Source organism: Melanerpes formicivorus, unplaced genomic scaffold (assembly GCF_026170545.1).
Source record: "Melanerpes formicivorus ecotype bairdi unplaced genomic scaffold, bMelFor1.0.p_v2 SCAF_17, whole genome shotgun sequence".
NCBI classification, from domain to species: Eukaryota; Metazoa; Chordata; class Aves; order Piciformes; family Picidae; genus Melanerpes; species Melanerpes formicivorus.
Window position 1 is genome coordinate 13,436,571 of NW_027142369.1, and position 27,126 is coordinate 13,463,696.

Genomic DNA, 27,126 nt, shown 5'->3' on the forward strand with positions numbered 1-27,126 from the left:
TGTGAGTGCAAGTATGCCCATGGAGACAGTGCTTACACATGGATGAAGAGAGAAGCTACTATCCTGGCTGAAGGTAAGGACATGTCTGTACACAAATATGTGTACAAATTCAACAAATTTGTTGTTAAAAAAATAAATAAACCCATCATCATTAATGCAAGGAAGAAAGGAGGATTGTGTGATAATGAAAGCTGTGACCCAATGCATTATCTTTACTCCTATCATAATCAGTACTGGAAAAAGAAAGAAATTAAAAAAAAAATAAAAAAAAAAAAGAAAAAGAAAAAGAATTAAAATCTCATCAATGAGAACACTATTGTACACCTGGGGTCTAAACATCTGGGAAGGGCTGTATTAGTGAAACCATCTCCAGGCTTACCAATTGCCACCTGCAATTTGAAATAGCTAATTTGGAGAGCTACATCGGCGTCATCCAATTTCAAAAGCACCAAACGAGCTGCACAGTCATTGTCATCACTGTGATCCCAGCACATCCCCATCTTAGTGGACAGGGATTTAGATGCATGCAGTGACTCCATGTCTTAAGATGAGACTCTGTGTCCCTCAGAATGTTTTTAATTCCTAACCACCAGGGGTTATATTTCCCTCTTGATGTGCTAGGATTTACATCCCTAGCTCCTGGTAATACTCATGGGAATTGCATGCATGGCTCACCATTCAAGGAGGTGAATCCCCTCAACATTTTGTTTATGGAGTTTTGTCGTGTTGCTTATATAACAGCGTGTTGGTGATAACTGTTAAAAGCTGCATATTCCTGGGTGAAATGTTATTATTGTTACTGTAGGAAATGCTTTCAAAGCAGGCTGTGTTTTGTGGATATCGGTAGTGACATGACCTGAGTAGGGAGACACTTCCAAATAATCTGCAAGATTGCATTCTGATCCCCACCTGGACTTGTAGCTCTTATCAAGAGAAAAAGCAGGGCTAAAGCCTGGTGGGTGCTTTTTTACCTTGAGAAAGCATGGTCAGAAGGTGTGTGCAAAATGCCTATCAATGTGCTGAAGAAGCCAGCCTCCATGCAGAATTCTTATAGTAACCCAAATTCAAATTGCACTTTTTAACCATACCTTCTCTTCATTATCTGTGGTTTTCTGAAACAAAATAGCTTGTACACACTAGTCAACAGCAAGCCTTTGCTCCCAGGGAGCTTTGCAGTTGCACATGAGAAGTTCTGGATGATGTAAAATATATTCCTTTTCTCCCTGTCCCCCAAAGGCTTGCTAATCTATTCCATGCCATTTCCATCCCGAGGATATGAAAGAAACTTCCCACCTCATAGTATATCAATTCCCATCGGCTGAGCTCCTGCTCCTGAGCAACCTCTGTGAAGTTAACCAAACACCAACTAACAACCTCATCAGTTTGTTTTGATCCTGGAGATCATGCAGGTCTGCCTTCTTGTGGCAAACAGGTGTTAGGACTGAAGGGTGAGATGCTAAAATGGACTAACAAAGGTTCACCTCCAAGTCCTTTGTTCATGGAGCCTCACAAAGATCAGCTCTTCTCCAGCCTTTTTTAACATCTCTGTGAAACCCAAAGATAAACTGATTAGGCAACACTGCTCTGAGTGCCAGCAGCACACAGATAACACACAGCCTTTCCTATTTGCCATCATGCAGAGCTACATCCTTCACATCAGGACAGACTTATGAAGGAAGAAGAGCTCACTGAAGCTGCATCTTAGTGAGGCAAAGGTAATGCTGCTGCTGCTCAAAGGAAAGTATTTCAAAGAGCGTGTAGCTGTAGCACTGTGGTGGTGGATTTTTTTATTGAAGATGTCCATTCAGCTCAGTCTTCCCTGACAGTAATCTCTTCCAGAGCAACATGCACAAGTAATATCTTCTTCTATTTCCTTCCAGCTCAGAAATTCTGTCCTATCTCCTCTGGTGTTGACCTCATCTTGTTCCTGCAGTATTTTGTCATTTTGCAGGAAATGTGCAGCAGTGTAAGAGAACCACATATAAAGCCATCAGCAACTGGAAAACTCTAACTAGTAAAGAAATGCCATAAGGTATGTCTCTAACAATACCAGCTACTCAACTTCTTCATACCTCCAGTCCTTCAAGAGAATTTTCAGACGATTTAAAATCCAGTTCATAGTCTATGCTTTGTTGACAAGGTCTGGCAAGCCCTAGGGAAAGCCTACTAGAAAAAATCATCCACAGAATCATAGAATCATTTCAGTTGGAGAAGTCCTTTAAGATCATTGAGTCCAACCTTTATTTAGCTCCACCAGTTCTGTGCTTGTCAACACCACATCTCTGTGTTTTATAAACACCTACAGGGACTGGGATTCAACCACCTCCCTGGAAAGCCTGTTCCAGTGTTTTAGAAACCATTTCAGTGAAGAATTTTCTTCCAATATCCAATCTAAATCTGGTCCTGGTGCAACTTGAGGCCATTTCTTCTCATCCTATCACTTGTTGCTAAGGAGAAGAGATTGATCCCTACCTCACTACAACTTCCTTTCAGGTAGTTGTAAGAAAAGTAATTTCAAGAATCCCTGAAGTATATCCTCAGGAATTTTACTCCACTGAATTTTGGAGCACTATATAACAGGGTGAAAAACCTGGGTGAGAGGTACAACTACCCTGAAAGCCAGTGCAAAGTTGTCTCCCCGAACAAGAAATGAGCGCAGCAAAGCTCACTCCCTTCTACCCCAGCTGTATTCTTCAATGTCATTTTATTTTGCACCTGAATCACTCAAGATGTGTACCTGAAACCCTTTCTGAAGAAAACCAACCGATGAAGCAAACTCTAGTGAAAAGGAGCAAACAGCTGAGCCCAGAGATGCGTACAGTGTAAGAACCAGTATAAAATGGGAATGGTGTATGAATGAAAATAGTCACGCTGTGCTCCGGAATGCAAATATTACATCTTAAGGTAGATATACATATTTGGAGTGCACACTGCACATAAAGTAGCTGAGTCACACTAAAGTTCTGGTTTATAATTTCAGTCATGCCAAGGGGTCAAAACCTACTCTAACCAAGCTGTCGGTTATCTTCACACATTTAGTGAAGACTTTGCTGCTAGTTTGAAGTACAATATTGGGTGACATACAGCCAGAGGTATAGAGTACACAACTTGCAGCACAAGAAGATACAGACAAGTCAAGGTCTCAGTCTGGCACTTCTCACCTCAGGAATAGCGTGCTGTAGATCAGTCTGTGGTCTGGTTGAAATGAGCACAATTAGAAGAGCATATGGCAGCAGAGCTTTGTTCCACGTGAGGAGCCCCTTTTGACTTGGATTGGTAGGTTCTATCTTCAAATAGGCTTTTACAGGCATTGAGTGTTGGTGCCCTCACTTGCAGAGTGTAAGGATGGAGGAGTACACCAAAGTGTTGGATATTCGGTAGAAATAGCCTTTCTCCCTGTATTTGCTAGGCATCAAAATTGAGTAGTCTTGAATACAAAGATGTTAAAATGTTTCAACACTCAAACTAGCTGGACTTTACTCCTTCAGTTGCCCTGCACTCAGTCTAATTTTCAAAAGCAATGAGTCACCTCCATGCTAGGTCTGCTACCTTTCAGTGTAAAGCTAAAACTCTTCTCTGTCCATACAGCATTTTTCTATGGGCAATTTTCGTCTGAAAATTACCCATCAACTTCAAGCCTGCCTCTTGTTAGTGGCAAAGGATGAGATGTTAATGTTACCCTTCAGCTTATCTGACAGACACCAAAGTCATCCTGCATTTCTTTCCCTCTCCAACTGAAGTTTTCTCAAAGCACTAGCAACTAAGAATGACTCTGAAATGTGCTAGTTGTCAGATGAAGCTGCAAACAGAGATGAAGTGCTGTGCCAAATGCATCCAAAGCTGGTGTTAGACTCTCTCTCTCTCTGGCTCATTCATACTTACAATCCTCTGGAGAAGCTGACCTGTGTGTCAAGTCTGAAAAAAAAAAAAAAGATCAGATTATATTCTGTCAAATGGAGAAACACCAATAAGTGAGAGTTTAGAGAACTAACCAAAACATGTCTAATTATTTGGGCTTAGGATTTAACTTACTGGGGATTTTTTCTCTCTTTTCTTCTCCAAGCCTCTGCCTGATACTTAAAGCACAAAACCCAGCAGGGAGAGAGGTAATGGAATTCAGAGACAACTGGTGTTCAAAGATGTAGCTTGCAATAAGGCTATGCTAATGCTGAGGGTCTGTGGAAATTGGGTTGACGCACTCTGTCCTCCCAAAAGGGAAACTTCATCAGGACAGGCTGCATGGTACAGGACTGCACCTTTGAACCACAACCTCAAAGAGTTTTTGGCTATAACTGACCCTGCCCTTGCTCGTAGCAGGTTACATTCATCACCCAACAATCATCTGGCAAGTGTGTGGTCTCTGATCTGGGCACAGGCAGGGCACACACGTCCCACTACAACTGAGTTTAATTGCTGCCTCATGACTCTTCTTATGAAACAGAGTCTGTGTTTAAAGGCTCAGAGCCTTTTCCTTATTTTACTCCATATTGAGACAACTGTAATTCCCTTGTTCTCGAAGGAATTACACTGGTGAATCAGATAGAGGAAGTAAGGGAATATGGAAAGGCTCACTACTATGCATCTTCATGAGATATTACAAATTGTCTTGCATGTTTGCAACATGGATGGTACAAAATATTTGCACAAATTAGACATTTGAAGAACTCAATACAAATCAAAAAACTCAGTTTTGCACAAAATCAGAGTAATGCTCTTTTAAAAACTATTGTTTAGTTACTTGTTGTTTATTTATTTATTTCTGAGGCAGACAAGTTGTTTTTCAGAGCCAGAACTTAAAAAGGTATGTCACTGCAAGTGGGTAAAATAAGTACTGTAATCCAAGCCCAGAGGTCTTTCTCTTGAAAACGTGAATGCAGGCGTTGTGTTGGCATATATTTCTTAAACAAAAAATAGACATTACTAAGCAAGGATTGATACAACCAAAAGTTTGTTGGCTTGGAGAAGAAGCTGTTTTATATATCCCTGGAAGAAACCAGTACTTGGTTACACAGGATAAGAAAATGAGTACCAAGCCATTAAAGAAACCTGTAGGTACAGGGCTGAGCACCTACAGCTGCACACTGTTTGAATGTATTGAAGCATTAAATGCATCATATTCACAGTAAGCAATAAATGCAGGTAATTATGGAAACAAGAGGCAAGGACAAGGCGAAAAGCTGAAGTGCTTGTTCATATGCAGAACAAGGCCCAAACAAAGCAGGCAGTTCATTTATGGAGTCACTGTTTAGTGGTTGCATGATGCCCTTTAGTTGAAATGGGAGCTGCAGTTTTTCAAACCGGTCAAGGCACTCAGTCCAATCCTAGAAACAGGCAGTAGTGAAAACCCCAATCTCAAAATGCCAGTCCAAACTATGAACGATGTTGTGAAAGTGGTTGGTGTGTCCTGTAGTTTGTCCTTTCCCCACATACACAGCTGATCTGCCTGCAGACTTTACCTCTTTCAAATTCTTGGATGACTATAATTATGATGTTGTAGAAAAATAATGATTTTTTTTTTCCTTTCTCTAATAACAAGGTTCTGCCAGAGTCTGTGTTGTATTCCATGTAAATATTGTCAAGGAGTTCACAGAGGTGTCCATGTGCCCTACTATCCTCCAACAATTTCTCTCCACAATAAAAAAATGAGAAGAGGCTGGTGTTGCTTCTTGAAGGACAAATACTGACATTTCAGGTGAAATGGAAAAACAGCACTGACAGCTTTGGAAAGAGACATACACATCCAGTGGAAGACCCAGTGTGGCTGTTGACAGCATGTAAGGCATTCACAGGTTAATGAGCAGTTTGTGTGAAGCAGTTTCTCTGATTAATGCCTATGAACTCTGCTGATTTCACCTAACTACTGTAAATGAACTTCAGGGAGAAGAGCGGTTTTGATCAGCCGCATCTCTGGGAATATAATGAGCACAATTACCCTTGGTTGACTATGCAACAACATTCTGTTTTGGCAATTAATTGCTGATGACGTCTTCAAGCTATCAAAACCAGACAATGTATTCACATATGTTTAATCACAAATTTCTGACAGAATTGAGAATAATATCTTATGTCTTTTCTATCAGTTGTCCTGTTTTCTTTATTTCACAAACAGACATCAGAATCCAAGAAAGTCTGTTTAGCATTCTGAAGTTGCCCTGCTTTGGTACATGAATGAACATTTTATACCAGTGCTGTCAAATAACCATGCTTGTTAGCTGTGGCCCAGATCCACAGACTTCTCCATGACTGAGAATGATTTTGGAAATTAATCTTTAATCAAGGTGTCAAGAAATGGTCAATTCCAATTACAGCAATAGTTGTAGCAGGAGTTGGAGAACTATCACAGAACTGCTACAACCTGTTTGGGGATTATCGTGCTTTTAAGGGAGTGGGGTGGGTGTGGAGAACAAAACCAAACAAAAACCCCACACATGAAGGTGTTTTCATCCTCAAAGAGTTTTCCATCCAAGTAGAAGTTTAGATCTACTGAATGGCTGAACATAGGAAGGACAAGAAGAACTTACTGAGACAATATAGATCAGTGAGAGAGGTAGCGACCTCCTCAAATCTACTACAAAATTATTTGTCTTGAATATATATACAGGAGCTGCTATTTTACAGCTCCCTTTTTTATTACTGTTTTAGAATTGTAGAATAGCTTGAGTTGGAAGGGACCTTAAAGACCATCTAGTTCCAACCTCCCTGCCATGGGCAGGGTCATCTGCCACTAGACCAGGTTGTTCAAAGACTCATCCAACATCTCTTAAACTCCTCTGGGGATGAGGTGTCCACAACTCTGAGCAACCCATTCCAGCGTTCCACCAGCTTCATAGTAAAGAACCTCTTCCTAGTGTCCAATCTAAACCTACCCTTCTCTAGTTTAAAACTATTGCCCCTTCTTCTATCATCACAAGTCCTTATAAAAAATTCCTCTCCTGCTTTCTTATAGGTCCATTTCAAGTACTAGAAGGATGCTATAAGGTCTCCCCAAAGACTTTTCTCCAGGCCAAACAGCCTGTCCTTATAGGAGAGGTGCTCCAACCCTCTGATCATCTTTGTGGTCCTCTTCTTTGGAGCAAGAGGACCTGTAAACTTTTTGCCTATTGAGACTTCAGGAAACTCAATTTCCCTTTGATCTGTTGAGTGCTAGAATTGTCCATTCCTGTTACCCACACAGGCACAGAAGGTGTAAATTGCAGGAAAAACCTTTCTAATCCAGAATCAGTATTTTATTTAGGTCATAAAAGTCAACAAAGCCTGAGTAGTTCTTTGTTATATTTTTGTGCCATGTATGAGGACCCAGGGTGACTCAAGAAATCTTGGTGGAATTAGAATGTATGAAGAAAAAGGCTAAAGAGAATTTATTCAGTTCCTTCAGCAATTCCTTCAAAGGCACTTCACTGCAGGGTCGAATTGAAACGTGTCTGCATTTCTGCAACTTCCGCAGTAGTGCTGGCACTATCAAACCTCTGTCCTGTCCCCCAACTGCAGCCTGGATGGTTCAGTGTAGTGGTGGTCAGCCACTGTTCCTTCCTCCTCCAGGGAAACCACTGGCTTCATGACTGCTCACAGTAACCACTGGCAACATCTCTCAACCACTGACCATGGTGGGACATCAGAACATCTCAGATATGCTTTCACTTGATGTATACAAGCTACCTGGAACCATCTTTACAGCTCTGTTTTTACATTGAGTATCTCTGGCTATGCTCACTGTGTTCAATCTCTATTTCTATTAATTCGTTGTTCTTCTGGGGAAGGAATAACAGTATTCTCTCTAGGGGTTTTTGTTGCACATTCCAGGGACTTCAGGCCTTTTAAAGATCCATATTTTACTTTTAGACTAGCAAACTACAGAAAAATAATTATATCAAAGACTAAACCATATTCTAATGGCCAGGGGGCAAAGCAGAATTTTGGACTGATGTTCAATAAAACGTTGGTAATGATCTCTGGTTTTGTTCAAAAATCTTGACTTTGCTTAGGCAAGTTGACAGCAGCTGTATGACACAAATACCAAGGGAAAACAGATTCATCTATTGTCCTCCACTTTGTCTTTACCATGTGATTATTCTCAGAGATTTTGGTGCATGCTTTGTTCTGATGTCTTGGGTAACCCATGAGTTTTGGGCATTCCTCCCAGCAGAGCTGTAAGGCCATTCATAGAATAGTTTGGGTTAGAAGGAATCTTGAAGATCATTTAGTTCCAGCCCATATGCCATAGCCATGGACACTTTCCACTAGCCCAGGTTGCTCAAAGCCCCAACCAAAGTAAATTGCTCTAGCCTTGTCCAAGGAGGTATCACTTCTTGAATCTGGCTGAACTGGAGAAGTCTGTGTAGTTCTGAGAATTTCCACATCCCACTGTATTTGGTGGAAGACAGAGGTGTTGACCTATCAGCAGCACAGAACCTGTAAATATGAACTTTAGAGTGATAATGACACAGAACACAGTCTTGATGGCAAGTGTAAGGGGGAGCTAAACATAGTTTCCCCTAATCTCTTGGGATCTGGGCATTTATCTCTCTGCTTAATTGAATGAATGGGAAATTAGATAAAACTTTGCAGAGTAAATCTTTCAGCAAATGTGATACCCAAGTAGAAAATTTTCAGCAGTCTCTACATTTTCACAGCTGCTCCTTTGTTTTGTGGAAGTGTATTTTGAACCTAAGTTCTGCTTACACTGCATGCCTATTAATTCTATTGTACATATTAAATGTCCTCTTTGTAGGGTGTAAAAACAGAAGGGAGACTAAAAACAAATAGCACTTCCAACTCTCCTAGAGTGTCCTTCCTATCCTTCTTCTGAATCAAAATTTATTGAATCCATCTGCAAAATTAGGCATGGATTATGGAATTTTCTTCCTAGAATGATGTAATCTATTGGTAAGACAACTTGTCTTGGAGCTATGAATTTACTTCAGTGTTTCCACTACCTACACTTCAGACAAAGACTAACTTCTGCTGAGCAATAGTATTGAAATAGCCAAACCCTTTCCACAAATTCAGTGGGATTTTAAATGGTTCTTATGCCAATCATTTTTTATTCACTCTCGAATTTCATGTCATCATTTCATTTCTTATGTCAATATACAGAAGCCCTTATTTTCAAAATAAGGTATCTTCAAATCCAAAATCCATCAGTTCCTCATAGCTACCATACCATGTTTTGATTTCTAGGTACAGTAAAAAAATATACAATATGCCCTTAAAGATGCTGACTTAGTCAAATGGAAGGTGTCCCTGGCCATACCAAGGCAGTTAGAACTAGATCATAGAGTCATAGAATCATCAGAAATGGGAGTGGCCTCTAAAGGTCATCCAGTTTCACCCCCTGCCTCCCCCTACCACCAGCCTTCATCTTTCCAAGGCAGCTCCTGCTCCCTCTACACTATCCTTCACCCTGTACAAAGAGCTCCTGTTCCACCTCCACCATTCTTGCACCCATCCCAAAGCCAGGGCCAAGATACCACACAGAGGATCTCAGCCCCAGTAAGGAGGCCCAGCCAGCACCTGTGCCTGATATTGGAGTAGTCATCAATCATTGCCCTAGCTAGCCGGGGGGCCACCAGGCCCCCCGGCCTTTGTTGTCACCACCACCATCACCCAGTGTGCACCATGGGCACTCACCAGTGATGAGAGGAGGATCCCTCAGCCCAGATGGGCTCAGCTTAGGGCTTCTGCCTTTCCTGGGGGGATTAAAAAGAGGAGTGGGTGGGGAGGGCAAAGTGGCCACACCTGGGGTGGGAGGAGACTCCAACAGAGCTCAGGTGCTCTGGGTTTTGATGGGGAAAAGGGATGAAATGGGTGGGTGGAGTGGAAAAGGGGCAGATATGGTGGGAAAGGGGAGGTGGTGGTGAAAGAAGGGGATTTTAAATAACTTTATTTTCCATAAATCTTTCATCATGCACAACTGCAGTTCATGGTTTGCTTTGCCTCCATGCAAAAAGAACAAACCCATCAATACTTCATCAAATAAAGCACAAGGGTGGCTATTACAATGAAATCTTTCCATAATTACTGTTTTGCTTGGTGGGAAAATCTGTACTTTTCATATCAAAATAACAAGTTTTAACAAAAACAAAAAAAGTTGTCCAAAAGTGAATTTCCTCCCTGGGCACCAGCAGACAACTCCAAATGATTACAGCACATCCCAGGAGGAAGAGCTATGGTTGCTTTAGCATGAACCTTGCTGCCTCACTCAGGTGTCCAAGCTGGTGCAGTGTGGGTTTGATGGATGGAGTGACACTTCCAGTCTTGATACAGAGGGGGGACCCTGGCATGTGAACTCTGTGAGTGGCATTGACCAGCCTCACAAGGAGACACCAACACAGTCGTGTTAAGAAAGGACACATCCAGGTGTCTTGAGTCAATGAACAGATAGACAAAACCTTAGGGAGAAGTCTAACCAAGGGAAAAGGGGCATGTCTATGGTGTTCCACATGTTCTAGTCATCCTGCTTGAGCTAAGGGTCCGAAAGCAGCTGGCAAAATTTGGGGCATCTGTCAGATTATTTAATTCTGGAAAAAAATGTTGTCTTCTGAGGTGCAGCATGCTTCCTTTGGTTGCAGCTATGGCTCCAGGTCTTTGCTCATGAAAACAAATGGTAGAATCTGCCCATCAGAGTTGCTATGACAGGAAAATACTGCACACCAGAGACAGACCGAGCGAGGAAGAGGAGGGATTTAGCAAAAGTGTAGGGAACCAGACTGAGGAGGAGATGAGGCACTATGCCAGTCAGGAGAGATACAGAACTTACCACCTGCTACCACAGAAGTAATTAAATTGCACTCCAGAAATGGATAGTCCATATCCAAGTGAGGCAAAACTGATCTCGTACAGATCTGTTCCAACCTGGAGAGTTATTACATCTCTCCATTTCTAATTACACTGTTACCCAGTATGATGCCAACTCCAAAGGCAGAACCTGTGTCATGAAAGAACCTTTTCTCTGTGGAAACAATGATTAGTGGAGGCAATTATTTCTTGTAAGAAATTTTGGAAATGGTTCTTTTTTTTTTTTTCCCCCCTATGTGAAGCTCCTGTCATTTTTTGACAAAAAACAACCAACCAAAACAAACAAACAAGCAACCCCAACCAACCAAAAAAACTCCCCCAAACCTTGGAAAACTAGAACTGATGTTCTTTTACATTTTATTTTTAGGATGAATATCCAGTTTGAGATAAGTCCTTAAGAAAGCTTCTACTGGAAAATGACATTTCTAAAAGAAGATAACAGTTGTGAGATTTTTAAGTACACAACTGTAGAGCACCAAATGAAAAAGAAGGCACCACCAAAAATTTCCTTAAGTTTTGGTTTTGGGTTTTGGTGGGGTTTTTTTTCGATAGAGACATTTTGATTAAGAAGTTGAAACAGTCATGGCCATCAGACTAATTGCACTTTGCTTAGACTGTCCACCTCCTTCAGAAAAGCTGTTTCTCCAAGACTTAGGACAAAGTATAACTGTTCAGGTAAAATAATACTGCTTTGATGGTGATGCCAGGACCATCAATAGAGAAGACTGCACACCCATCAGAGTTGGTTTAGTTATAGGCAAGGAGATGCACATAGAGTTGTCCAGGACTATAATCCTTCCAGAAGAGTTGCCTGATCGAGATGATCTCTTGAGCAAGATACCATATGAGTGCACCTTGTTGTAGGCATGCCTCTAATTGTTGGCTTTATCTCACCCCTTGCAGATACCACCAACTTCTGGAAGATAAGAGTTGAAGACACTGGTGAGTTAATATCATTGTGTGTCTCATCTCATCTATCCATCAGTGTTCATCCCCATGCCAGCCAAAAATATTTGCTCTGCTTAGCTCCCAGAGCAATGCTTGCAGGCAGCATTGCCTGAATGGTTTTCCTTGTGGGCACATCTGACGCTGCATGATTTCTGATTCACCAGTGGAGTGCTTGCTTAAACTGGCCTGAGTCGTGCCATTTTCATGCTCACCTTTCTTACATGATTTTAGTGGAGCAAAACTTTCCTGAGCAAACCAAGCTCTAGTTATGGTGGGAAACTTTTATGAACAAGCAGAATTTTGTGTTCAGGGCTGTGCTGATTTAGTGAGTGACTTGTCATGCATGGAGTCTATCTGATCACCATTTCTGGCTTATAAATGTGTTCATAATGGTGGTTTCTACAGGTGAAGGTGCTGCAGTTTGATGTGCCTTCGCCTGTACAATGACCTGTGTTTGAGGGGAGGAGAAGAGTAAAGTGCAGGTGGTTTTGGAGTGTCTTAGTCTGAGTGCACATCAGAGATGTTTTTCTTTTTATGTCAAGGTAAGGTCTTGGGGGTCTGTGCTTGAATTAAGACAAATGTCAGAAGGAGAGACTCCAATTCCCATATATAATATAGATGTTTCCAAACACATCCTCACCACAATGTCTGTTCATTTCTTTTACTGAAAGGTGCTGTTTGACCTTAATTTACATTAGGGGAGCAGAGATGAGGGGATGTAGGGTGAGCCCTTCTGCCACATCCATCCAGAAGGACCTAGTCTTTGGATCATGGTTTACAAAGACACCTCTACAGCATGCACTGAGAGTTGACATCTACTCCATTCCCCTCCAAGCTCTAGCTCTGCACTACAACCTTGGCTGGTCAGTGAGTGAACTCTCCATAATTCTCTTTTATGTATTTCCTACCCTGCTCTCCCCATGCACAGTAACACCATGCCACGACCTCTGATCCCACCACCAGCCTGATGACCAAACAGGGACTATTCAGTGGGAGAAGGGTGCCTCATCTTTGCCTCCAATGCTAACGCCAGCCTTATCACCTCTCCCTCCCCATCAGCAATTCCAGGGCACTACCACACCTGGTGCTGGCACAGTGAGGACATGTTGGTGGCATCAGGCATTGACAAGGGGTTTTTTCAAAGTGCTTAGTGTGGTGATTTCTTGCTGCCTGCCTTGCCACGAAGGGCAGCCTTCTGCCTGGCATTGTTCTGCTCCCTAATCTTGGTCATGTGCTCTTTGGCATCCAGATTCACAGTTGTAACCATACAGTGCTTGGATATTTATTCTGTGTCATTCAATCAGTTTAGGGAAGGGGGGCAGCTCTTTCCTCCCCCTCCCTTTTCTGCTCGGCAACGTGGTGGTAAACAGGCTGGATACAAGGAGCCAATCATAAAATTGCTGCCGGGAGGAAAGGAGGATTAAAAAAAAAAAACCACCCAAACCCAGAGAGTAACATATACAGCTATATGCTATTGAATGGGTGTGGATGTCTCTCTCTCCCAACAAAGCCCTAGAAGGGTTCAGACGCAGCCCTGCAGACGCCACCCCAAGCGCTGCTCTCAAAGCTCTCCCCCATCCCTCCAACCAAAAAACTTCTGCTGTCGTATCACAGGACACGATAATCTCCTGTATCCCGTCCCTGTAACCCAGAAGCCACCTCCCTCCTAATATTTTGCATATTCCCTAAATTCGTTTGCAAGGGGGCAGGAGAGGAGATAACGGCAGTGAGTTGAGCCGAGTGGGAACTGCTGACTGACAAAGTGTGTAGTGCAGTACGGGTGCTTTCTGGCTCTCTAATTATCCTTTTCCTTCTTGACTCCAGTATCACATGTAGCCATGTGTAGAATCATAAAATAATTATGCAGTGTACAAGCTTTCTGGGAGCATGTACCACTGTTTTCCTAATTCTTTATCGCTCCCATTGATCGTGGCGTGTGTGCATTGATCCAAGTCGGCCATCTGGTTGGGGAAGATAAGCGTGCGAGTGTCTTTGCATTGCACTGTCACTCAGGGAGGGGGGTACATTTTGGCTGTAGGGAATTACAGGGGCAGGATTAGCCCTCTTCCTAGGAGTAAACTGAATTTTAAATGTAGTGTTGCAGCTGCATGGACCATGTTGCTAACTTCTGGTTTTGCCCATAGACTGGGTAGATTTTTTGATGATGATGATGATGATGATGATTTCCTTCTCTTTCCTGCTCAGACTGTGTTTGGAGATAGATATGGCTTGCATTAAATGGAGGGGAGAGAAGGGAAAAGGAGGAATGTCCTCCCATGCACACACTAGTCTTGTGAGTGGCTGCTGTATTACAGGATTTTGAAATGGCAAAACCAGCTTTTAAATGCAGCAAGAGCCTTCTGGATGGAATGCATTTCACAATAAGAATCATTGGTTTAAAAAAAAAAAAAAAAAAAAAAAGATGAAGTTACCAGCCTATAACAGGAAATTAAAGAATGGATATTTAAAGAATGGATATTAATCAGCACTCTTAACTTTGGTTAATCGAGACAAATAAACATAATTGTATGTTATGGGGATGTGTGTGTTTAATAATCAGCCACAAAACAATGGAGAACATATTTTTTTTTAATATCTAATTTATTTATGGGTTTTTTTTTTCCTGCCTGCCAGCTTTTCCCCTAACAACAGGCACATCCTGCAATCACTTGAACTTAGCTGCAATATTTTCTGGAAGGGGCCGTTGTGCTTGTGTGTGTGTGTGTGTGTGTGTGTGCGTAGTCACACCCCTGGTCGTCCTTTTGTACAATGCGATGCTGGCCATTGTTGTCTCATATTCTGCAAATGTATGGAAGGTGCCTCAAAAGCCTTTCCTCTAAAATTGAACAATTCTGTCAAAAAAGATTAGTTCTATTTTGTCTGCTGCTTGCTGACTATTCATGAATGTAAAGAGAGAGGGCTTGGGTGTCATACTAAGTTGCTAAGGTGGCTGGCTTTCGGCTATTGACTTGAGGATACCAAACTAGAGTCTACAAAAGAGCAGCCAGAAGGAGAGGAGAGAACTGGTCTGCCATGTGTTTCAGCTATACCTTCTTTAGCTGCCCATTTATTTCTTTTGTTGCCACAACTTTTATTGTCATACAGTTGAAAAAAATGTTAGACACAGGCTTCAGGCTGCACCAAGCAGAAAAAAGGATTAGCATATCACTAGGATCATCTTACACTGAACCAAATTCTTTTCAGGATGTATAATTAGTGAATACAGTCTCCCCCCAGCTTCCCTCCCCCCCCAACCCTCCTCTTTTTTTTTTTTTTTTTTTTTTTTTTCCAGGGGGTTGGGGGGAGCCTATGGATAGGGAAAATTAGCTCAGATCTCTGGGTAGGAAACAAGAAGAAAGGAAAAGAAAAAGTTCCCTAGTTCCAGGGAGGATTTTATATAGGCTATTCCCTCATCCAAACCTCCTGCACCATGTTTAAGGAGCATTTTACGCAGTCACAAAATATGTGGGACTCACTTGTTAAGATTTTTTTTTTCAGAGGATAAGACACAGTCACCTTCCCCAAAGGGGACCAGGCAGAGAGAAATTGTTTTCAGAGTTGGCCTCAGACCTGAGCAACATTTCTGTGTCTACTTTTTCTGACAAGGGCTCAGCATAAGATATAATCCTGGAGGAGAAATTACTTTTCCTCCTCGTGTGTTCCCAGCTCCCTTCTGCCATCTGGGAACCACACACTTCTCTATGCACTACAATGAAAAAATGCTGTTTCTCCTAATGTTATGACTCATTCATAAAACTGGGACTACTGCTGAGCTAAAGCGTATGGAATGTGCATTTTTAAATAGGAGAGAGCTGGGTGAGAGAATTAATGGCCATTTTTTTTAAAGAGTACAGGCCATTTTGAGAGGTGACAGAAAGAGGCGTGACCCCAGCAGCAGGACTGTGTGTTTAGAGTGTTCCTTGTCTACGCAGAAAGAAGAAGAGCTCCCAAACGCAGCTAATATTGTTGGAGAACATGCAGCCTTTGCCAGTTACCTGGACAATCCATCTCCTTTATACTTGCCTCCAAAAGTTCTTTGATTTAAAGTATATCTGTATCATGGTGTGCTTGTCAGTTGTGCTGCAGCTTTGCTCTGCATGGGCTAGAAGTGTGGTTCTGTGAGAGATTCAGGGTGAAGAGGGGCTCTGAGCAACATGATCTAGTTGGCTGTGTCCCTGCTTACTTCAGGGGACGTTGATGTCCTATAAAGGTCCCTTCCAACCCAAACCATTCTATGATTCTATGATTTGACTTGCTGCTCTCAGATCAACACTTCCATGCATGTCCCAGTCCCAGCTGCCTCCAAAACTCAGCTGCACCTTTGCTCTGCTAGATCTAGGTGTTTCCTGTTCCCATCAGAGCAAAATTTGTAAGCAGGATTACCCTGGAAGGAAAATGAGCTTCTTTTTCAGCTCCATGGCTGGTAATTTTGCTGCATTTAATCACACAGCACATTTGACCTCATTGCCTTTTCAGACTGTTCAAACCAGTTATTCCACCAAAGTATAAATAGGACATGGATATTCAGAAGCTGCTCTGGGGTGCTCGGTGGTAACTGGTCACATCACTCACATGGTCTCTTTCACATTCTGATGAGAAGAGGGTAGAAATTTGCTTCATGCCAATACTCAAAGACTCACACATCAAAACCTCCTTTAGCACAACTCTTATTCCCCCACCCCCCGGATGTTAGTACAACTGCTCAAACAGAGTTGGAGGGTGTGGGAGAACAGCAAATGAAAGGAGAAGTCAGTTAAAACATAGATAACAAAAAAATATTATTTCTTCACCCAATTGAGTCCCAGTGCTAGCCCTGCTGATACACAAGGCTTTTGTTAGTTGAATGGGATGAAATAAATTGTGGTAAGGAGAAACAGAGAAGGTTCATATGAAGATCCCAATTGCAGCCACACCAGTGCTTCCAGGGACTCAGAGCTCAGACAGGGAGGTGGTTGCATCAACCCAGATGTGAAGTTCAAGGGAGCAGACGTGGTGAGTAATGAGCATCCCTTAGGGTCTATGTAACCACTGGGCTAAGGAAAAAATGCCTAAAAGCCAAGAAATATTTGAGGAGAAACTATCTGAACCATTTTGGGAAACTATGCTGGCTATTTTGCAGTCGGTGGGTCACACATGTAGCAGGGGTCTAGTGTCCATGTGGATCTCCTTTTGACTTCAAAGAGAGGATTTTTGGTAAGGGGTATTTGCAGAGTGGACTGTTGTGTAAAGGAGCCATGTCAAGTGCTGTAACCGATGAGGCTTTTCATTATCACAGAATCACAGAAAGACAGAATGGTTTGGGTTATAAGGGACCTAACTATTATGCTACATGGTAAAGAGCGCATGAAATTATCAACATGGTTGACCTGAATGCTATTGTTTATGTAGAATGCAAAATAAGAAGTGTAGTGTGATGTTCCTCACTCAGAAGAAAATACTTCTGATGACCATCTTTTATTAGGTAGACAGAGATAATCCAGGATGGCCAGAGGAATCCAATGGGTATTATTTTTAGAAACTGCTAAAAGTTCCTAGGTAGCTACATACTCAGAAGTAGTTCATCTTAGTCAATTCAGATGTCCTCCTTCCTTTTCCTTCTTGTAAAACTTAAGTAGAAAAAAAGGTATGCAATCATAGAATATTTTGGGTTGGAAGGGGTCTTCAAAGGTCACCTAGTCCAAATTGCCCCTGCAGTCCAAATTGTCCCCCTGCAGTTAGCAGGGACATCTGCAACTAGACAGGTTGCTCAGAGCCCCAAGCAACCTGATCTGGAATGGTTCCAGGGATGGGGCATGTACCAGCTCTCTGGGCAACCTGGGCCAGTGTCTCACCACTATAATTGTAGACAATTTCTTCTGTAAAGGAAAATAAAAATCTGTCAAAATTAAGGAGAGAACAGCAGATTTTGGGATGATTGTAATCTACCTCTTGTCATTTTGCAGTCATTCTAAAATGCATTTAGCTTGCAAATGATCTAATTTACTGATACCCAGCCTTGACTCCTTGGCAGCACGTAATTAAAGCGCGCTATGCTGGTCACCTTGGATAGGTTTGATTTGGGCTGGAGATGTTTGTCTGTCAGTGCTACATCAATTGGCAGGTTGAGTCTCTCTAAAGTTTGCAGGATATATTTTCTGCAAATAAATGCTCTTTAATAAGTATTCCATGTGCATTTTGTCATTAGCCTGATACTATAGAGCTGTGTGGACCCAACCGTGATTTATAAAGCTGTTAAAATGTTTGACCTTGTTTAAATAAAAGCCTCAAGGTTAATTACAACATGCATTCTATATACACTCTCTCTGATCTGGTCACCCTGATGATTTGTAGGAGGAAAGGGTAACAAATTCTCATCTTTTAAAAGTGACTGCAGTGCAAAAGTGTAAGAGTTTTCTTTCCTGCTATTTTCATGTTTTACCACACTTTGATATGTGATATATTGTGTGATGATGAGCTGCCTCTTCCTAGGGAGCACTAGGAATTTGATATTTTTACTTAAAGTGTAAGAAGAAGAAGGTGAGAATGGAAATTAAAAAAATAAAATAAAATAAAAGGTTGTTGGGAGTAAAGAGTTGGGGCTTTGCTCCTGGATAGGACATATCCATAATGAGGTAAACAAAGGACACTGGTTTGTGGTTTTATTTTTCTTATTGCACAGAAAACAAATTCCACAAAATAAAAACCAATTTAAGTTTCTTTTAAAAGAACTGGGAAATATTGAGGAAAGTTAATTGAAGCACATTCAAATTACAATAAACACATACAGGCACAATTATCTTCTTTTGACTAGTGTGTGGCTTAGAGATTTTTTTATCTTTTGTTTATTTGCACTATTAAAAATATGGAGAGGCATCAAGAAAGGGTAGATAGCCACCATATGGAATTACATATTTCCCCTATTTATATTTAAATAACTATCCACAAGAAATTATGCACAAATCATGCAATAATTCCCAACTGAAATGACTGTTTAGAAAATAAAAATTCTGAGACACAATATTCTTTTCATATTAAATTGCCCATTTTCTGTACATCATATATGTTTGTACAATACCCCCCAAAAATGGTGCATTACAGCCTGATACAATTTGTTCACAATGCTAATGAAGATGGATAGAGGACATTGTAATGTACTGTAGTAATTCATGAGCAGTGTGGGAAAACAAGACAAACAGGCTCTGAAAGCAGGGAACATGATTTTTTTGTTCCCATTTTCAGAGTGAATAGTGGTAATTTTAATAACCTGCTGGTCTGACAGATTTAATGATGTTGATTAACTTTCATTGCTTGATTCATGCCATGCTCCCATTTGGGATGAATATTTGTGCTTGCAAAGTTTGAGTGGCTGGGTTTAGGCAACTAAAAAGAATCTACTTGTACCCCATGGAGAATTTGGCAAGGCTGAAAGTCTTGTGTTTAGGATGCCACCCTTCCCCTGAAAAGGCACATTTGGAGCCTGTGTCTCATATTGCAGCAGAGCCATCCCCCCCTCTTATACTGATGGAAGGTCCATCTGCCCACCAAACAGACTCCTGGACCACAGAGGAATATTAACCCCCAGCTTCACCTGCAGGCAGAAATACAACGTGTCGTCTCTCATTACAAGTTTTGATTAACTGGAACCAAGCTGCTAACACCAAGATCATTTTCACTGTGATAAAGCCTGAAAGAGGAAATATTTAATCATTAAAATTTCCATCTTCAATTTATAATTCCCTTAAAATGGAAAACTATAAAATCTTTTGACTGTCTAAAATGGAAGGCAGATTAGCTGATGTGCCCTTGTGTCCCCAATATACATCAAATTTTGCTTGTCTGTCTCTCTGCTAATTCCAATAAGTTTTAAAAATTATTCAAAATTTAAAAATTATTCTTACCCGAGTCCTTAGATTAACAGGTTTCAATCAGGCTTCTAAACAAAGAGAAGAGATGAAAAGACAGAAATCTCCACCCACCAAAATGAGCCTGTCCTCTTAAGATGCCAAACTCCAGTTGTGTGAGTCACATGGAAAAAGGCATCATTTGAGCTGGAGGCTGAAAATTGCTGTACACTCTAAAACTGATAATGTATAAACATCTACATCATCTGCTTCTACCTAGACAACCACTGTCTGTGCCTGATGATGGCCCCATCCTTAAATCATGCACCCGACAGGCAGCAGCACATATAGTAAAATATGTCTTCCAATTTCACTTTAGTTTTTCTCTAAAACATGATATAATCATAACTGGATGTTCAGCCTCCAAGCTCAGCTTGCACTAACTGTTACACACCAACCTACCTGGCCCATCTCTTTAAGTCAGATGTGACAGCTGTGCCTCCTCATTTTGGCCAAAGAGGCATTCCCACCACAGTCCTACAGGTACTCTAGGACCTCCTTCCCATCCTGATCACCATCTTACAGGATCTTGTCTTGCAAACTGATTTACTATAGGCATTTTATTTGTTTGTATGTGGAGCTGACTTGGTGATTGCTTGATTCATTCATTGATTGACTGGTTGATTGATTGGTTGATTGATTTTAGAGGAAACTCTTTTTTGTCATGTCTCTCAGAAATAGGCCAAAAGTAATCAAGGACTTTGCTCTGAGTTTTTTTGTGCAGTTTATTTTAAAGATTTCATTAGCCTCTCTTTGATGCTGTCTTGTAGAGCTAAAGACTCTGATGCTGCATAGACTACACTTTATTGCCAAGGAGTGTTTCTGGTTAGCATTTTGGGAGTTACAAGGACTCTTTAGTATGTTAGGACTAGGGAAAAGAGCTTCCAGTCTAGTAAAAATATTAACTTCATGAAGTGCTATGGTCCTAGTACTGTAGATAAAGGTGTCTGCTTCATGCTAATCTGAAGCTTTCATCTCTTCCTTGTGCTTCCAACTCTCATTCTTCTAATTCATATCCTGCCTCTCCATCTGTTCACACCAACTTGAATGTGAAGTCAGGGAAAAGCTGGAACTATAGTTAAAAGCTTGCATGAAGGGCTGCAAGGTGGGGTAATGGCATCACACTGGGTGAGATGTATTCTTGTGTGCCACCAATCATCTCACCCAACAGCCATCTCTGCACAGGGATGTGGGTGTGTGGCACCATGTTACTGAGAGTTATATGGAAGGAGCTACGGGAAAACTGATTTCCTATCTCACCCCAACAGATGATACTGGAATCACCAGTGAAGGTCCCAATGTCCCTTTGTGAAAATACCTCACAACCTTCTTTCCACCCACACTTAATTAGCAGTTAGCAAGAGCATTGCCATAACTGTGATGGTCTAAAGATATAAATGAAACAAGGTTGGCATGAAGGAAAAACACCATTTAATAGAGTGACTGATAGCAGTTTTCATTTTTAAATATTGCCAAGAAACATCATATCATTTAGTTTAACAAACAGAACCTCAAAGGGCATAAAAGTTTGGCTGCAAGCCTTCTTATTTTATATTTTTAATCTAATTTATCTTTTCATTTTAGTTTTATTCAATTTCTTTTCATTCCACTCAACTTCATTTATATTCCAACAAAATTCAGAATCTTGTCTGCTCCAGAGCTAATTTATTGGGGAAAGCATATTTTGGTTTAAAACTTTGAACCAATCTATCCCCAAAGTTGGGGAAAAGAGCTCCCAACTGTTGCCCAAATGTCACCATACTAGAATAACCTTCTGTTTTCATCTGCCCTTAATGAATGTTGGGGAGAAAGAGTGAAATGTCCAGAGCTGTGGTATGATTGAGAGTTCTGCTAGAGGCTGGTGCCTAACACTGTGTTGCAGGCATAGCCAACTATCTGCCACTTCATCTCTTTTTTGCTTCCTTCTCTTACATTTCTTGATAATGCTTATGGGGATCCTGACACTGGTGGATACAACATAGTTTGGATGAAGCCTGAACAAGTTGAAGTATGGAATATCTGTGTATGCAGCTTAAGAGCATCTAATAACTTGTTCTTTTTTGGTTTAACACTCATGGTTTATATAGGAATGGGCCTTTAGTACTAACACTGATGTTGCCCTGGATGATCTTTGGGCCAGCTGTAAAGGGAGATTATTCTGAGCCTCAGTCCTTGTCTTTGTTTCTGGTTTTCCACTGCTTTCTGGCAAGAGAGCAGGCTAGCACAATCTGGGTGGAAAATGGTGGTATGGGCCCTCTCCTATCCTCAGGCATGGGAAGAACTGCTCTTCAGTTCTTTGCTACATGCACACCCCAGCTTTGTTTGGGAACAGCATATGGGAAGCAAATGGTGCCAGGTATGGCACTGGTGCCGGCATGGCATTGGCATTGACATTGTGAGTTTGCAGAGTTGTATATTCTGAACAACTCCTGTTAAAAAGTTGCCCACCTGTTCTTTTGGACTGCAACCATCTACCATCACTTTGGCTGTGCTTCTTTCCCCAGGGAATGGGGCTGAATTTGAGTGTCCTTCAGGAGGTGTGGTGCAAAGAGGCTTCCTTTGGAATTGCCCAATACATTCTCTGAGAATCCTGGTGGGATGAGTGGTCCCACCACCCACACACCAGCCCTGCCAGTGACATGCAACATCCGTGAGTTTTACGTAGCAATTTCTTTTATTTGGTAATTTTAACATCTTTCTCTCCTCCAGGGTAATTTTTTTTCTTTTTTTGTCCACAATACTCTTTCTTAGGGAAGGACCTGGGTGCAGTATTCCCTGAACAAAATTAAATCCAGGAATCTGCCCTGCAGGGCAGAAGGGGCATTGCCTTGTCCTGAGTTTGGGACTGGCTTCCAAGACAGTCAATACAAATAAATAATACAAAGCCCTGGAATGACTCATTTGTCTGGAACACACCTGCATAACCTATCCCACAGCTGTAGGGCCTGAAAGGCAAATAAAACAGCTGTAACCCAAGCCTGCAGGGTGCTGGGGACTCAGGGGAGGGAAGCTGGTCTTTCAAATTGCTGTAACCCAAGGAAGAAAATCATCAGCCTTATATGCCTTTCACAGCATTGGATGACAAAATGCTTTGTGGCTTAGCCATTGTTTAAAGGCCATTCCTCAAATTCCTTGTTTACTGTCAGCAGGGTGAGTTGTGGACTCTGTGACTTTAGCTGTTAATGGGCCTAAACACTTCTGCCAACAGATTAAGCTTTGCTGAAAACGGTAAGAAAATTGGCCCAAACAGAGATAGGGAGGGTTCTTGTTTAGCTGTTGTTTCATTTGCATGAGAATCATTGCCTGAAGACAATGGCACTTCCATATCACCCAAAGAGTGGGAAATTGGGTGAAACTCATTTGAATTCTGTGAAATGACAAAAATTGTTTGTTTGTTTTTTTCTAAAGAAAAAGAAAAATGCTCATTTTCAGCTGTAAGGATGATGAGGTTAGAAGTGAAATCCAACCCCCAAATACCTCCAAGACCATGATGGACTGGGAGCTACCAAGTTAAGACAAGAAGAATATTAAGTTGTAAGCATGTTTAAAACAATTACTGTCGAAAGAAGAGAAATAGACAAAATTAGTCTATTTGGGGAAGGTGAAGAACAAGTTACTTTTTAAAATGTGAGTTTGCTGCGACTGAATTTCTCAGTTGATCAATATCCTTGTGGTATTTCCATGTAAATGCTTTCCTAACAGGTGCTGCTATCTCCTGAACTCATCCCAGGTTCAGTGTTCAGGAGAGGGTTAATTCAATGCTCAGATGACATATACACTTCATCTCTCTCTCTTTATTGTTAAAAATAATGGCCTGGATCCTACAATTATTATTTGAATTATAGCAGCACCTGGAGTCATCAGCCAAGATTGCAGCCACCTTGCAGGAGGCACTAGCCAAGAAAATGGCAATGTGGTGCCTTGGTGAATTCTCATGGGCAGGGCCAGCATGGAATGAGCATGGCATCAATGGAGAATGAAGCCTCAGGATACCAACAAGACTGGGGCACAGGAAGGAAACACTGTGCCCTGCCCAAAGCCCAGGCACATTTATAAGCCAGGTGAGTGCGTTTGGCCAGGTGTGACTACATGCTCAAGGCCACCCTTTACTGCGTATTGGTGTAAGGAAGGATGAACCAGCTGGGTACCTTAGAAGCTGTTTTCTGCCTTTATTGCTGATTAGTGACATGAGATTTAATTCAAATGTCACTTGATATTTCCTGGCTTCAGGAGATCCTGCTGTTTTTATTTTTTTCTTCCTCCAGACCTATTACTTTTGGCCACCACCGCTGTTATTGGCAGTTACCTATGACTGTTTTAAATGCCACCGGATGTGAGGGGATGTTTACATTTCCCCAATTACATTGTCTTTGAAGGGTTCTAAACTTGACTTTGATTAAACATGTTAATAACAAGAGAGGTTCCTTTTTTTCCCCCCTTTCTTTCTTTTTTTTTTTTTTTATGAATGTCACTTGCTTGAGTTGAAAAGACATGCTCTTAATACTCGCTTTTCATCTAAATCAAGAAAGCAACACTAAGCAAAAAAAGTATTTAACTGTAGCATATAGGATTGTAAAGATGGTAATCAGGGACACTGGTAATTGAAGCTTTTGGGGGAGAACCTTTCTTCTGAATCCTTCAGTCTGTTTAATAGGATAAAATTAGCTTGAGTGGCTTGGTGTTTGAAGGGGTTATGATATAATTGGAGCTGCCTCCTGGGTTTGCTGCTGGACAAGGCGATCAGGTGGAGACATGGGAGGGCATGGGAACCTCTGAAGTACAAGACTCAGCTTCTGCCATACTAATTAGCCTAAATTAGCTATGGCAGTTTTCTGCTTGCTTTTGAATTTCCCTGATAATGCTTTTATCAGGAGTGTAAGAAAAGGAATATGGAAAACGCACAAAGTTCACTGCAGAATGGCAGAAGCGGTGGTGACTGCCGACATAAGTCTCAGGCTGATTGCTGCAAGCCTCAGAAAAAAAAAAACACGACCAAACACAAAAAAACAGGGGGGAGAAATAAAAGATTGAATAGCATTAGGAAATAACAAATGGATATCAAGTATAACCTCTAGGGATTTAGAAAGTACTGTGGCTTGCGCTCTTGAACACGAAAGTTTACACAGCATCTGTAAGAAATTGATTATCTTGAGGATTATATACATATTATTTTGAGGCCAACCTCCTCCCCTCAAAAAGCAGCTCTGCTCATGAGTGTTTAACCCAAGGTGAAGGAGGCGGTCCTCCTGAAGGCAGAACCAGCTCAGGCATCTCAGCTTGTGTTCCATCATCTGCAAGGCCCAAGAGAAGCTGTTTGTATTTTGTTAGCTGCTGCCATTTTTTAATTTTCACTTCTGACCCCAATTAATCAACATTAACCATGCAAAGAGATCTGTGACACACTTGGTATAGCTTGCACAAATCTATTTTAATTGAAAATGTGAGCGGGAAAGAGAAAATAAGGAGGGGGGCTTGTTATTCTCTCTATTATGGAAGGGATGGCTTCTGCTGGCAGTGGATGAAGCAGATCAGGGGAAGACTTCAACTTTCAAATGCATGCTAGGATGCACGTCCATCCCAGGAGAAGACATGAGGCTGCAGGGAGATTCCTTCCCAAGTGGAACCAGCATTGATTTGGAGACAGTTATTTGAGGCCATATTTGTCCATGCCTCTAATTGCACTTACAGGACATAGACACTGCTGGAACAAGCCTCATGTCAGCAGTCTGCTCTGCTAATCACCGTCGGGACCCACTGGCTCCAGGAGGCCTTCCAGTCGCTGTATGAAGGAGTGGAATGAGGTCCTAAGAGATCTGATGGATAAGTTTAGAGGGTGTCACGGTTCAAGAGCTCTCAGACAGGAGGTTTATTATTTCTTCCTCTTTGTTTTTGCTGTTGTTGTTGTTTGTTGATGGGGATTTTTTGTTGGTTGGGTTTTTTTGTTGTTGGCTTCTTTTGTTGGTTTTTTTGTCCCACCAGTCCTTCTTCCACCCAGTGCCCTTGATTTCTCACCATCAGGCTTTACCAGGAATGTTTTGCAAAATTAGGAGAGGATATCAACATCATTCAAAGAGTAGAGTTTGCAAGACTCCCACAACCTTTGGCTTGGTCATGGCATTCCACCTCATCCCCTGAATGATATCACAAGATGTTACACAGACTTACATCAACTCCATACTCAATGCCATGATGGAGAGAGTAATGGGGAGACTTGTGCTCTGGAGGACAATTTCTGGTAAATTTCTAGACATTCCACTTTGGGTCATAGCTTAGTGGGCATGGTGGTGTTGGCCTGGTGGTTGAACTTGATGATCTTAGAGGTCTTTTCCAACCTTAACGATTTTATGATTCTGTTCTGCAACTTAGAACAGGAAAATTGAGCCAAGAGCATTGCTCTATTACTATTCATCACCTTCTTCTTTCCATGGAAAATCAATAAGATTTAAAAATTTTGCTAAGCAATTTTATTGTGTTGTATCTTCTTCTTTGTGTAGAGGTAACTGGATAAACTCATATTTCTAGCAACTGCTTGAGAACAAGTTTGGAAGAACTAGGAAAATGTGACTTTGCTCCACTGACGCCTTTGTTGCCATGTACAGAGGAGTTGCTCTTGAAGGTCTCTAAAAAATATAGTTCAGGTTCTGGGCAATAGGCAATTACAGGGCAATAAATCATTCAGAGAAAGAGATTGAGCCTTGATTTTTCCTCTTCAGACTCACACACTGCCACAACACTTGTCCTGGCTTTTTATCAGGTGCAAACACCTGAGCCCTGTAAGCCCTTCAGCTCTGGCACACACACTTCATACATTCACTCGAGTGCCTGCGCACAGACAAGTCTTGTTCGAACAGCTTCATCTCCTATCCCTGTGGGCCCCAAGGCACAATGTTAGGTATTACCTGTGCAGCTACTCCATGTGCCACACTGAAGGGTGGAGCCTGCAAATGCCTCTTCACAGGAATAGAATTACTCTTACGACCAAGTCCTCTCAATGCAGATCTTGCAGAAGTGGGTTTATATCAGTCCACTTAGTGCCTTTACATTCACAGGGTTTTCTTTTGCTCCTCCAACTACAGAATAAACACATTGAAACTGTCTTTAAAATTGCCACAGTCCAAACCCCAGGTTTTTGAGCATGCTGCTTGCTCTTAACTCTGCAAGGGAAATATTCTCTTCTTGAGAAGTAGTGCATTCAGATTAGAGCTTTGACAGTTGAGGGGAATGATTTTACTTAGAGAAATGAAACCCAGGAATTCTTCTGCTGTTTTGTTTGTTTGGGGGTTTATGTTTGTTTCTTGTTTGGTTTGTTTGTTGTTTGGGGTTTTTTTTCCTCCTGTCATTCTTTCTTGTCTGAAGCACTATCCTCATTTGATAAAAATATTTAACTGGTAGGAACCATGAGGCAAACTCCTGAATGACAGCTGAACAAGAGACCTCAAGCTGTTGTCCTTGAAAGCAGTGATGAGCTTCCCCTTGACTTCACAGGGCACAGTATCCAGCATAG

At 41.5% G+C, this 27,126-nt stretch overlaps 1 long non-coding RNA gene across 1 annotated transcript in view; it reads right to left on the bottom strand.

The window, feature by feature from the left end:
* Window positions 1-1,714: 1,714 nt before the first annotated feature.
* The window catches only part of LOC137446422 (uncharacterized), a 115,053-nt gene continuing 89,641 nt past the window's right edge, over window positions 1,715-27,126 (bottom strand). Inside the window, exon 4 of the long non-coding RNA XR_010988645.1 lies at window positions 1,715-3,915. This is a non-coding gene — a long non-coding RNA (uncharacterized lncRNA). The remainder of the gene's footprint in view (window positions 3,916-27,126) is intronic.